General features: G+C 41.1%; 1 protein-coding gene across 6 annotated transcripts in view; it reads left to right on the forward strand.

The window, feature by feature from the left end:
• The window catches only part of ESRRG (estrogen related receptor gamma), a 635,624-nt gene that overhangs the window by 416,104 nt on the left and 206,683 nt on the right, over positions 1–12,837 (forward strand). The window lies entirely within an intron of this gene.

Genomic DNA, 12,837 nt, shown 5'->3' on the forward strand with positions numbered 1-12,837 from the left:
TCCCCATTTACATTCAGATTTGATTATTCTGAAGATTAAGTGGGATATTGTTCCTATGAATTTAGAGTAAAATCTTTGGCTTTATGTAAAGTTTTAAGCTTTTCAAAGGTTCATATGCCAATTTTCTCTGATGTTTCAACATTTCTAGACCTTCAAAGGTATAGACATTAATTGATATCTCTTGTAATTATTAGGTAATGGATGCAATGAGTTTGCTGATAGACATTGATTATACATATCAACAATGATAGACATTAGTTGACCATGGAATTCTAATGCTTACCTACAGTTTTCCATGCTGTGGAATTAAGCCAGATCTTCCTGTACCAATTAAATAATAATGGTAGCTTATCTTTTATATGACATAAATAACCCAGTGATTTCTAAGTTGCTCAGCAATGTTGATTTTCAACACTATTATTCATTGTTCTCAATCAAAAAAAGAAATGAATAAACTACTTTTCTGTTTCATTTTGTTGGCACTCTTATCTTGGGCTCTTCAGAGATACAGTCATTGCACTGAGTGTCCAATTGCTTAAAAAAATTAGAACATTGAAAAACAAAAGCCATAGATCATTAACATGTTTGTGTTTTACATCGACTCCAGTGTTCTCAAGTACTTTTCTTTGGTGTTTGTGTGGTGCAGAGTACAGAGTTTAGACATGAAAAATTCAAATTAGATTCTGGCTATATCACAACCCTGCCTCTTCATCTGTAAACTGAAGCAAAGGAAAATGCTCTTTCCGCGTTCTTCTTGGGGAATATGAAATCATAATAGTATTTCTTAAGAACATTATTTTGAGAATTTAATCTACTCTTGAGAAGTAGCGGGATCGATGCTGTGATCTTTATGAGCCTGAAGAGCTGATATCAGAGTCAGAGGTGGTGTTTAAAGTCATGCCATAAAGGGTATAATCTAGAGATAGAAACCCATGTGATCAGGTTTAAAACATTAGTGAACACGAATGATGCCTCCAATTGACAAAGACCTTGTAATTCATGCATTTATTTAATAAACACCTATTAAAATGAAAAATTATGAAGTTACTCATATGAATTTCATATAGTAATAGCAAGTGCTCAGGACACAAAATCAGAGAGGCTGCATCCTGGCTCTTCAAGGAAAATTTTGGCTTTTCATAATGTGCTTTCAAGTCTGATGAGCTTGCCTGGGGAGTAAGGCATCTTGCTTTGCATAAGACTGACCCTAGATTGATCCCCGGCACCACATATAGGCGCCTGGGCATGGAGAGATGAGTAAGTTCTGAGCACCATCAGGTGTGGCCTCACCCTTCCCCCATCAGAAAGAACCCGCAGCTTTCTATTTTGAGATTTTTGTATGGCCCCGTCACCAAGTTTTTATTCTTTTGTATTGTCCTTTATTATAAGTGACACGTTGCCCAAACACTTTCACCTGGACTAATTCTGATGTATTATCTATGTACTGCTGCTGGCTCAAAGATCTATCTTGATGATACTTATATTTTCTTTCCTTTTCTTGGTCATCTTTGTCTTAGTTCCAGTCTTGCTCACCACCTGTCTAGCAGCTGGAAGAACTTCTCAGATGGGCTGTGAACATTGCCTGTGTGTGTTTCTGCATCTCTGGCCATTATCTCTGCACCGCCCTATCTTTCACTCTCTGAGCCCACCCTGTGTGCTTCAAACTCTGACTCAGCCTCATTCTAAAATGGTCCTTTTTCTTCCTCACTAATATTCTTCTGAATCCCAAGCAGATGACTGTATGAGTCAATTTTAGCTATGATTCTCATGCATGTTACTCTGGGTTATACTTCTTTTAACAGATTCAGCAACTGATGTTTATGGGTATCATGTCAGATTCCCAAGAGTAGAGTAGTAGGCCAGGTTGGTGAGCTAGTGCCATGTCTTTTGGTTTTCTTTTCTTTATTTTTAAAATTATTTGGAGCTTCAGGGGAGTTGGACCATACCTGGCAGTGCTCAGGGGCTCTTACTGGTCCAAAGCTCAACAGTGACCACTGACAGTGCTTAGAAAACCATATAGAATGCTGGGACTGAACTGAAATCAGCTACAATAGAAGAAAGTGCCTTGACCCCTGTGCCTTCTCTCCAGCCCAAACACCATGTCTTCTAAGGAAACACTTGGTAGATGTCATTTATCCACTTGCCCTGCAGGCATGTATAATTTTTGTTTTATTTTATGACTTTTAAAAAAATTAAATCTCTTAGTCAATTTACTGTGACTTACAAAGCTAATAAAAAAGTTCTTTAATGCTTTCTGTTGTATTCATACTCCTGTTAGATTCTATAGTCAGCCCTTTGAGAATTTGTGCCCTTCCATTTAAAGCCTTTTGCTTTTTGTATAGATGTAAACTCACAGTTGGTTTCTGCCTTCAACAACCTAGGCTAAGGATTAAATTTGTGGACTTGAGAAGAATGCACAGTACCCCAGAGGAGGCTGCAGCCATTAAAATTAAGAGAGAAACTGGGGTAACTGGTGATGGGATAGGTGTTGGAACATTGTATGCCTGAAACTCAACTATGATGAGCTTTATAAACCATGTTTCTCAAATGCAAACTGAAAAAAAAAGGAAAAGAAACCAACCACATATAAAATAAGTAGATCTCTATGAACAATAATAATAAATACCATGTTGAGCACAATTGTAGGAATAAGCTCATGGAGTTCTGGGAACATGAGGAGAGGGAGTGTGTGAGGGGGAAACTTGTTGGACAGTTGAGATTTTACTGAGGACTAGGTGCCAGCTAGGTCACAGACAAAGGGAAAGAAACTGTAATCCAGAGAAAGGTCGTCTGAGCAGCACAAGGACAGAACAGTGAGGCTGGCACTAGGTAAGGAGAGGTTTGTGGGAGATCTCAGGAGAGGGAAGATCTGGCAGAGGCAAAGGGCTTGTTGTCAACTTTTCAGCATGTGTGGAGTCACTGGAGGGACAGTTTATCAACATAACAGGATTGGTTTTCAGGAAAAGGCCACAGCAGATCCATCTGCACAACCCTCTTCTCAGGAAAACACGAAGGAGTGGTCAAATGGTATGCATCTCCTTAAGGTAGGAGGAAGTGCTTTACCCCTCATGTATGAGAAAGTTAAAGATCAATTGTGCTCTCTGAGGGGCTTAGGATAGGGGCTTGTGGAGATGAGCACCTGCTTTGCATGCAGGGGGCCTGGGTTTGGTCCCTGGCACCACATACGATTCCCCGAGCTGGCAGACACCCTGAGCACGACCAGGTGTGGTTCCAAACCCCAATTCCCAAAATCAAATAAAATACCATCAATGAGTCATTTCCTTTCCTGCTGAGGATAGTCATCTAGATATTCTTACTTGACAAGCAGCTAATACATTGGTGATGAAATACATTTTATTTTACTAATTTTAAAATAAAATTTATAATTAACTTTTGATACACGGTTCCTGTTGTTGAAGGGAGGCCTATTTCTATACCTATTTGGATTTCCACGTTGCAGGTCATTCCCTAACATTTGTCAGTTTGGTTGGGGAAGGAGAAGCAAAAGGGGAAGAGAACCTGATTCTTAAAAATGAGGTCTTTAGGTCTTCCCCTTTATCTCTTTACTTCTTAAATCCTATTTTTTTTCTTTATTTTTGACCCCATAGAGTGCGCATGGCTCTACATTCAGCAATGACTCTTGGCGGAACTCAGGGAATCATACTGGGTTCAGGAGATTAAATCTGGATTGCTATTCTATCACTATTCTATCACTCTAAATTCCCCCAATTTTTAAGGCACCTTGAATTACTTACTGGAACTTTTTGTTTGTTTGTTTCATGCTGTCATTCCCACATTGCCTATTTGCTGAGTCATTTTATCAGAGATCATTTTTTGGGGGAAGAAAATTTGTACTGAAATCAGATTAGCTTTCTTACTTCCAAAATAAGTACATGGATGTGTGAAATTATCTGTGCCTACAGTAACCATTAGTTTGTTTTGTTTGGGGGGGGGGTCACACCTGGTGTTGCTCAAGGGCTCTTCTGGACACACTGCTTGAAGTTCCTCCTGGCAGAACTCTCGGGATCATTGACTGAGGTGGAACCTGGGCTTCACACAGGCAGAGTTTGTGCTCCAGACCTTGTTCAACAAATGGTATTTTGTGAGTTTTAAGAGAAAAATAATTTATCTAATATTCAAGTCAATTGAATGATGTTCAGGATGATTCTAATTTTCATATGCATTCTTTGCTTCATTCATAAATTAGAAGTCAGACCAGGCCAAACTTGATGACGCCTGCTTTTTTAAAATTTTATTTATTTTTTATTTATTTATTTGAATTACTGTTCAATAAAAGTTACAAAGTTACAAAGCTTTCAGGTTTAAGTCTCAGTCATGCAATGATCAAACACATTTCCCTTCACCAGTACTTATTTTTCACCACCAAGAACCCCAATATACCCGCTCTCCACCCCTCCCAATGCCTGTGAGGCAGACGAATTCTAATTAGCACTCTATCCACTTTGATTAGATTGATTGTTTCTACAAAAGATGCACCATTATTGTTTAGAGTTTACACCCCAAAATCAGACCTGCTGAAAAGGCAATGTGAAATAATTTGTTTTCTACAGCTGGTTACAAGAACCAAATGATGTCGCATGGCCGCTATTTGGATTTCTGATATTTTACTTATTAAGCCTGGAAGTATTTCTGCCGAGAGCAAGAAAATTATGAGATTGGTTTCTGTGGCTCTGGAGGCATGGGATGACACCTGATTTTGGAGTGTGTGTGTGTGTGTGTGTGTGTGTGTGTGTGTGTGTGTGTGTGTGTATGTTCGAAATAGGTGTGGATGCAGAAGAGTGTAGATCTGGCTGTTTGAGAACGGGTGCAGAACTGGTCCTCTTTTCTGTTTAATTGAGATGAAATTTGCATGCATGTATTTGCAGTGTATGCTTGGACAAGTTTTAACAAAAATGATCCAAGGAACACCCACAGATGCCAGCCTCTTCAGCTCCCTCTCACTCTCTGCTACAGGGACCACTGACGATTTCCATTGTCAGAATTTGGTTTTAGAAACTCACATAAACACAACCTAAGAACTTGTGCTGTCTTGGGTCAGTTCACCTTTCTTCGCTCCCAGGATAACTTAGATAACAAGCCATATTGTTGAATTGACCACAATTTGTCAACTCTGTCTCCATCAATCATAAATATCACATCTTACCCCCACCTCTTTTTTTAAAAACCAATGATGAACATTGGATTTGTTTTTATGTGAAGGCTATTGTAAATAAAACTCTGATCTGGGGCTAGAAAGATAGTACAATGGGTAAGGTGCTTGCCTTGCATGTGAATGATCTGGGCTCAATGACTGATACCACATATGGGCAGTGATCTTATATATGCTCAGAGCACAAAGCTAGGAGGAAGCCCTGGGCATAGCAAGTCTGGTTCCAAAACAAAAACAAAACTTTTTGATCCACCTGTATATACAACTTTTTATGAGAACTTATTTTCTTCCTTAAGGTCTAGGGGTCTTCAGTATCCCCCCCCCCACACACACACACACAAACAAGTTGTACTTCTGGCACCTGCCAGCAGTATATGCAAATTCCTGCTGTACCACATAGACTTGTAAATTTCACTCATTCTTTTAAGAGTGAAGAACATAAAAATTTACAACTGTTATAGAAGCTCTAAAAGTTATATAATGCAAATTGTTAACTAATTTAGGCATATGGGTAGCATATTCCTTAATGAATACTGAAAGATTTAACAGTGGTGGCTTATGTTTTTTCATCTTCATCATCTTCAACTATTTAAATATGTGTATGATACCCATTAATGCTTTTTATAACTGATGTATTAAATATGTTCATGCATTCCTTTATTCACCTTTCACGTTTTTTGCTTTGTTAAAATGTTACCAGAAGTTGATCTTTTTTTTTCCTTGTGGTTTTTGGGTCATACCTGGTGTTACTCAAGGCTTACTCCTAGCCCTGTACTCAGGGATTGGGGAGCACATGTGGTACTGGGGATCATATCCAAGCCAGCTCTGTACAAGGCAAGTGCCCTATCAACTGTAGTATCTCTAGACCAACAGTTGGTCTTTTTGGTAATCCCCCATAAAGCTCAAAAAACAGTCATTTATTGGAACTTGGGAGATAGTACAGCAGATAGAGCTATTATCTTGTACACACCCAATCTGATTTTAAATTCCACCATCCCATATGGTCTCCTGGGCACCTCCCAAGAGAAGAGCCATCAGTAACCCCTGATCATCACTGAATTGTGTCCCCTCCCAAATCAGTCTTTTCTTGTGGGCAATATTGGAAAATCTCTGTAAACCTACTTAATCAGACAATTCAGTAAACAAGACTATTTCCTAAAAATATATACTTTCTATCACTAATTTGGATGTGAAAAAAAGATGCTGCCACTCCAGCTACGGCCTCTACCTGTTCAAATCTTGTTTATAAAAATGTGTTCATGGGTGAAGCTCTTCCCTCTCCCAGACTCTCCAGTTAGATACCTAAAGGGAGGGAGCAAGACAGAGAACCTAGTCAGTGTTCTGTGCTCAGAGAGCAGGAGATCAGTTCTGATCTGGTTGGCCAACCCAGGAGATTTGGATTCCCAATGCATGCCCCCTGTTCTTCAAACAGATCTTGTTCCCTTTGTATCCTGACTGTTGGTGACTCTTGGAGTCCATGGCACACCTTGCAAGGTCACTAACATTTGCATGAGCAATGAAGTGCATGTTCTAGGGACTATTTTTTGGAACACAGATCAGGCTTCTGGCTTCTGGGGTCAATTTGCTCCTGGTGAGCTATCAGTAAGGTAACTGTTAGCAGCAAACAGGAGGGAGCCCCAGCACTGTGCTGAGAGGCTGAGTGTGGACCCAGCACTTCATCTTACATCCTATATGCTTCCCCTGCCCTCTGATCCTCTTTCTGAATATACACATCATTCTCAAGTTTCCTTAACCAAAATACAATTTTAGGGTTTCTCCCTGGGAAAACCATGACGAAATGATTTTATAGCCTGTTCAGAAAGTAACTAAACTTGACAACAATTGTGTTTGTTTGGTGACAACCTGTGTCTTCATGTCCTTCACTTGCTTTGATATCAGCCTTTTCTTTCCGTGCCCCAGATAGGAAGTTTCCAATCACTGCCTGGGCTGAAAACAAATCCTTTTACCAGGAATGCATTTTCATGGAGAAGAGCTTTTAAACACCTTAACTCTATAATATTCAAGTTCTCACTCACTAAGATCTAAAGCCCTTCTAATTTTCTCATTTTTCCTTTCTTTTTTTTTTAATTTTGGTGGTAGTAGAGGTGATTCCTTGGGTTGTGGTGGGGTGGGGGGGAGAATTAGTGTTATGAAACTAAACCAGATTAAGAGGGGATGTGAATTAGATTTGGTAGCAGATGGCACTGTGGAAATTAAAGTTTCTTTGAGAATGGAAGCGACAGCGGCTTGCTTCTGTTCGAGTCCCTCCCGTTTGTCTGCACACTTGATGGACGGGTATAAATCACAACAATCCTGTCTTGACAGCCAATTTCGAGCATTTGATCTAGTTAAAGACATGGCTTATTTTGCTCCGCACACCCAGACCTGCTTCTCATCTAGTTTCTCACAGCCCCTGGTCGTTCTTAGAAATGCACACTCACCTGCCTCCCGTTAATGAAATTTTTCTTAATTACAGTTTTCGCTCTTTAAGTCCTAATTGCCTTGCCATTCAGCCTGAATTCTCGTCCTATCTCCGAGGGGTTTCTTCTCACCCAATCCCCTCTTTGACTCTTGCACGTGCTTTTGTTGTCCTGAAAGATCTTTGTATTGTTGAAAGTTGTCAAAAGCACAGTCTGTGGAATCCTGCAGACCAAAGTCATTCTCTTTTAAGGAGGAAGTCGACAAATTTAGCAAATCGGACACATTTTTTTTTTTAAATGGTCAGAAGCAATCTGCAAATGGTGATTAGCATAATAAAAGGGCAAGGAAATGTGAGTAAAAGTATCCCCCATTCCTCTGGTTAGTTATAGGCTACAGAAAATCTTCTGAATCAGTCTCATCAGGCAAAAAGATGTTACCACCAACCAGAGTGTTGCAACCAGTTTGTGCCTCTGGTGGCCTGATGGTGACCTCAGAAATCAGAATTAATGAGATGCACCCAGGTCAACTCTAAGAATCAATAAAGACCCAGCTCCTGGGGGATGGGGTACACAGCCAGCCTTTCAGATTTGCCAAGGAGGGGGGTGTTGGGGAGGCTGTGTGGAGCTGTGGGCATCCAGACCCATCAAGGAAGAGCTGGCTGGGGGTGGGAGCGCTCAGAAAGAAAGCAGAGAGCCTGTGAGCAGGCAGCTAACAGTTGGTAGAAATGAAGCTTCCTACTGGCAGTGAAATCAAATGTAGTCACAGCTCCCGGGCACCCTGCTGCTCCCTGCCAGTGTGGAAGCAGCACAGGGACAAACACTCACTTAAGCCCTGATTGCAGGGAATCGCCCTTTCTGTGGCTCTTCCCACCCTGAACGGAATGAACCTTACGCAGCCAAAGCCAAGCCCAAGCATCCCAATCCCCCCAGTGCCCAGGCCCCTCACTCAGGCTCACTGACCTTTCCTAGGTCCCTGGAAAGGCCTCCTCCGTCAGGGAATTTATTTTTGTAAAAAAAAAAAAAAAAGTCTTACCCGCCTGCAGCCTCCCACCCTTCTTTCATGAAGGAGGAAATCTCTCTGGTCAGAGTGGCCACATCTTTGGCCTACTTGCTCAAGGAGCCTTAAGAGCACCCAGTCTCCTGGGAGAGGCTAAGAGAGGAGCTGCAGCCCCACAGCTCTGGGGTGGTGTTTCGTGCTTGAATTCTATTTTTCAGAATTGTGACTTTTTCCCTGCATGTTTGTTTGGGGAACTTGGGAGTGTGGAGACGTATCTCTTAGAACCCCTCAAGATGTGGCTGCATCTGTTGGCTTCATTTAGGGCCATCTCACTGGAAAATAATCCCCACCCCACCTCCTCCCCCACCCCACTACACTTTTTTTTTAAAATTACATCTGTTCTGCTTCTAAACAAAACCTTCCACCGCGTCTGTGGCTTTGCTGGAAAAAAATATATTTTTCCTTGCCTGCAAATATAATGTTGCATTTCAGCTTCACCTAATCTTCAGGCAGAGAGTTCCTTGTATTTTCTTCTTTAAAGGGGGGCAGAGAGAAAAGTGTTAGGATTAATCTTTAGCTGATTTTCCTTCACTCCACCCCTGCTTCAGCTGAACAACACCTGATCCAAGAGAATAGAACAGGAGCTTCTGGGGTCATACATCATCCAATACTGGCTGTATTTGGATCCAGATGTTAACTACTGCAGACTAAGCTATATGGTTAAAGGTACAAAGGAGTTTAACTGCTGTCCGGCAGCAGGGAATGTGCCTTGTTATCTCTGATCACCCTCTGACTCTAGCGAATCTAGAAATGCTCATATGTACTCTCAACTAACTTTAATTCCACACTGACTCCTTCTCCGTGAAAACATTTTCTTACCACTATAACTCACCTACTTTCTGTTCTGATTTAGGGTCTGGCTTCCCTTCCAGCAAACTAACTGATTTGCAGGCAGCTGGCTAGCTTGTCATTGTAGTGGCTTGGGCAAAAACGTTTCTTCATGACTAAGGGGGAGGGACCTCGGTGATATCAGCCTTTAGAAGTACCCTTATTTTCCATTTCATTGTAGCAGAGAAAGTAGAAAAGCCAGACTGGGCAGCGCCAGCAGCATTGACCTGGATCTGATTTGTGAACTCCATCTTGAGCGTCCACATGGGGCCAAGCATCTAAATTCTATTGTTATTTGTAAAGATGAGGACAGAGACAGAGTTGCGCTGTTTACCTCTCACAAGACTGGCTGAGCTGGTCTTCCTTTAGGTGTCAGCCTCCCCTGTTGGGTCCGATTTTTCTCTTCACTTGCTCCTTGACACTTCAAAATCAGAATTGTCCGAACACAAGCAAACTTTATTGATCCATACTTCTGTTTGAAAGAGCAGAGATTTGTAGGAGTAGGAGACAATTTCTTTTTCCTGAAAGCTTACTGTGGAGGCCTGTCCCTGGCAGGGTGTATTGCTGAGATGTGTTCTGTGTACATTCAACAGTCTCTTAAGCTTCATTTGGATGATTAACTTTTGTTGTTCCTGTTAAGCCCTATTTACAGAGCTGCCCCCCTGCTGCTCTAGGCTGTGTCCTTCTCTTCAGCAACTGTCATCTGGTCAGTACAGTACCATTTATTGGCCACAAGAGTAGGTTGACTGCTGGGGATGAGATTCTCAAGTCCTGATTTTTAGGCTCCAAGAGTGGTTCTCACTCCACAGTATTCTTAGGGATCAGAACTCAAAGGTGTATGTATGTTGCACAATCTGACTTTCTAGCTAGCAGTTCTTAGCATTCTGTTGTAACACCCAGAGGTGTTACCTCCACAGAAGAAAACAGTTGTGTAGATAGTTAATCAAGCTGCATTAAGGCAAATATACACACTTGTTAAAACACTTAATTTGCCTCAATAATATTGATTACATGGCAGAAGTTTGTTTAAACGAAATGGTTTTCCCCCTCCTATTACAGTCCTGGAATGCAATCTGCAGAATAGCTAATAGCCATCATCAGCTAAATATCATGTTGGTTATAAAGTAATGTCATAAGAATTGATTTGGACTTGGCAATGGAGGAGAGAGTACTTTGCCTTCAAAACTGATGGAGATGATCAGCCAGGATTTTACGCAGAATCACAGTTCCTATAAACCGTGCATATTTTATAGACTTATAGTGACTCTATATTACATGAGTGCCCATTATATTAAAGAAAATGCTCAGGCAGTTAATTATGCAAAACATCATGTATGCAATTACCCCACATTATTATGCATTTAACAGTTTTATTGATTTGCCAGTAGCTCTCTTTACTGTATTTGGAGCTATAAACAAGGTTATTCACCCCCATTGAAAGAGGTCCAAGAAAACAAGCTCAGGATAAATTACCAAGCGCTTTTGCAATCAGATGCTCTAGACACAATCAACAGTCAGATGGGCAAAGTCTCAGGATATCCCAGGCTCTTCTGTTTTCCCATGAAAAAAGGTGTATTTACCACTAAGCACCTCTAAGAGCTTCAGACAACTTCACAGGGGGATGTATGAAGAAGGGATGGTACACTTGTATTTTTCTTCCTTTCTTCCATGTTACTAATCTGGTCTGCCAGTCCTCAGGGCCCCTGCCCTTAGGATACCTCTCCTCTGAGGCAATTTTGTTTTGTCATTTCTCTGGGTCCTTGCTATTGAAAATATATTCTCTGCTTCCCTTCCTTTGTTTTAGGTGTACAAGTGGAGATTTTGTGGATCTCTCATGAGAACTCACCAGCCATCCCATTTCCTGAGACTGAAGGGTTTCTAGGATCTGAGATATTTTAGGACAAACCTGGATGTTCACCAACCAAAATGTTAGAATAAGATTGAATAATATTGAGGCACGACTGAATGGTCCAACCCTAAAATGCTGGTTGGGTTTCAGGGAGCTCCTTCGTGGTCCTGATGTTGTCCCCCATGGTAAAGTTACTCATGGACATGTTCTTTCCAAGGATTGGTGAGAAATGATATCAGTGTCTTTAATGTTTTGTGCCCCATTTCTTTTTGGGGAGGGGAGGGCAGCCACAGTCTTCATAATGTTGGGAGAGCTTTAGTTCCTATTCAGCATGGAGCTGTTGTTTTAAGAGTCTTTCTGCCTAACCCCCTCTACTGAACTCTTTCTCTTTTGATCCCCAATCACCTGAAGCTCCTGCGTGTGGCAAGCTGTTTGCTTGCTTTCATCCTTGATGGAGCATGTTGGAGAGAATCCTTTATACTAAATACACAACTTATTTGTTCAAAGATTCAAGAAGCTGCCTCTCTAAATCATCATACTTCTGGTCTGGAGAAATCAGTTCCTCCACATTTGTTAAAGAAGATAGAAATTATGGCTGAGTGTGTGTGCCCACAAATCTTTCAAAGCATCTGAGCCCCGAATTGGCAGTTCTTTGCAATGAATGATCTCCCTCCATTAGGTTAACCAGGCAGACCTTAAGATATTTCTTATTAAAAGAAAAAAAATCCTTCTGTTCCTTCCCCAACTAAGCCAGTGTACCTTAATGCAATGATGATATGTTAGACCCTGCAGTTGTCAAAGCATCGTATTACTGAGATGCCATAATGACACCCTGTCTCTAGAAAGTAGTCATGTTTTCTCAAATCACACGTTGCACGCTTGATTTCTGACATGACACTTCATTCGCTTGCTCTTCCTTTCTTCAGCACCCCTGCTTCCCTGACAATAGCAGCTGCTGCCCATTTTGTTCCTAAGTGATTTACATTTTGCCACTTTTCCAGTGTGCAATTAGTTGCAGTAGGGAGAAAAGAAAGAAGGAAAGAAAAGCTCCATGGGAAGAAGTTTGAAGTTGAAACCAGGCTGGCCAGGCTGGGTCTCTGGGAGCTGCCTACTAGTATTTGGAAAGGTTCTCCTAAAGGCAGTGGAACAAAACCAAAACCCCAGAGGCCCTAAATTTTTTATTTTATTTCCTCAACAGGAATTAAATTCTTTCATTTTTAATGGTGATTTCAGAAGGCAGGAGGCCAGCTTCTCCTTGATTTATTTCTTTTTTGAATGAGTATTCATCAGTGGGACTTTAGTAGCTTCCTTTCCCATTCTGAAACCCTGATTCCTGGACAAAGCCAAGAACTCTTCCCCTGCCCCCCTGCCAAACCTTTCTCTCTCCCTCTCTCCACCTTGGCTTTGCAAACTTGTTTGACAGTGTATATTAATGTGTGTGTGTTTTCATATATATTTCTCCCTGTAAAATCAGAGGATATGAAATTTATAATGGCAATGGCACTCTTAAGGA

This window comes from Sorex fumeus, unplaced genomic scaffold (genome assembly GCF_029834395.1).
Source record: "Sorex fumeus unplaced genomic scaffold, SorFum_2.1 ptg000010l, whole genome shotgun sequence".
NCBI classification, from domain to species: domain Eukaryota; kingdom Metazoa; phylum Chordata; class Mammalia; order Eulipotyphla; family Soricidae; genus Sorex; species Sorex fumeus.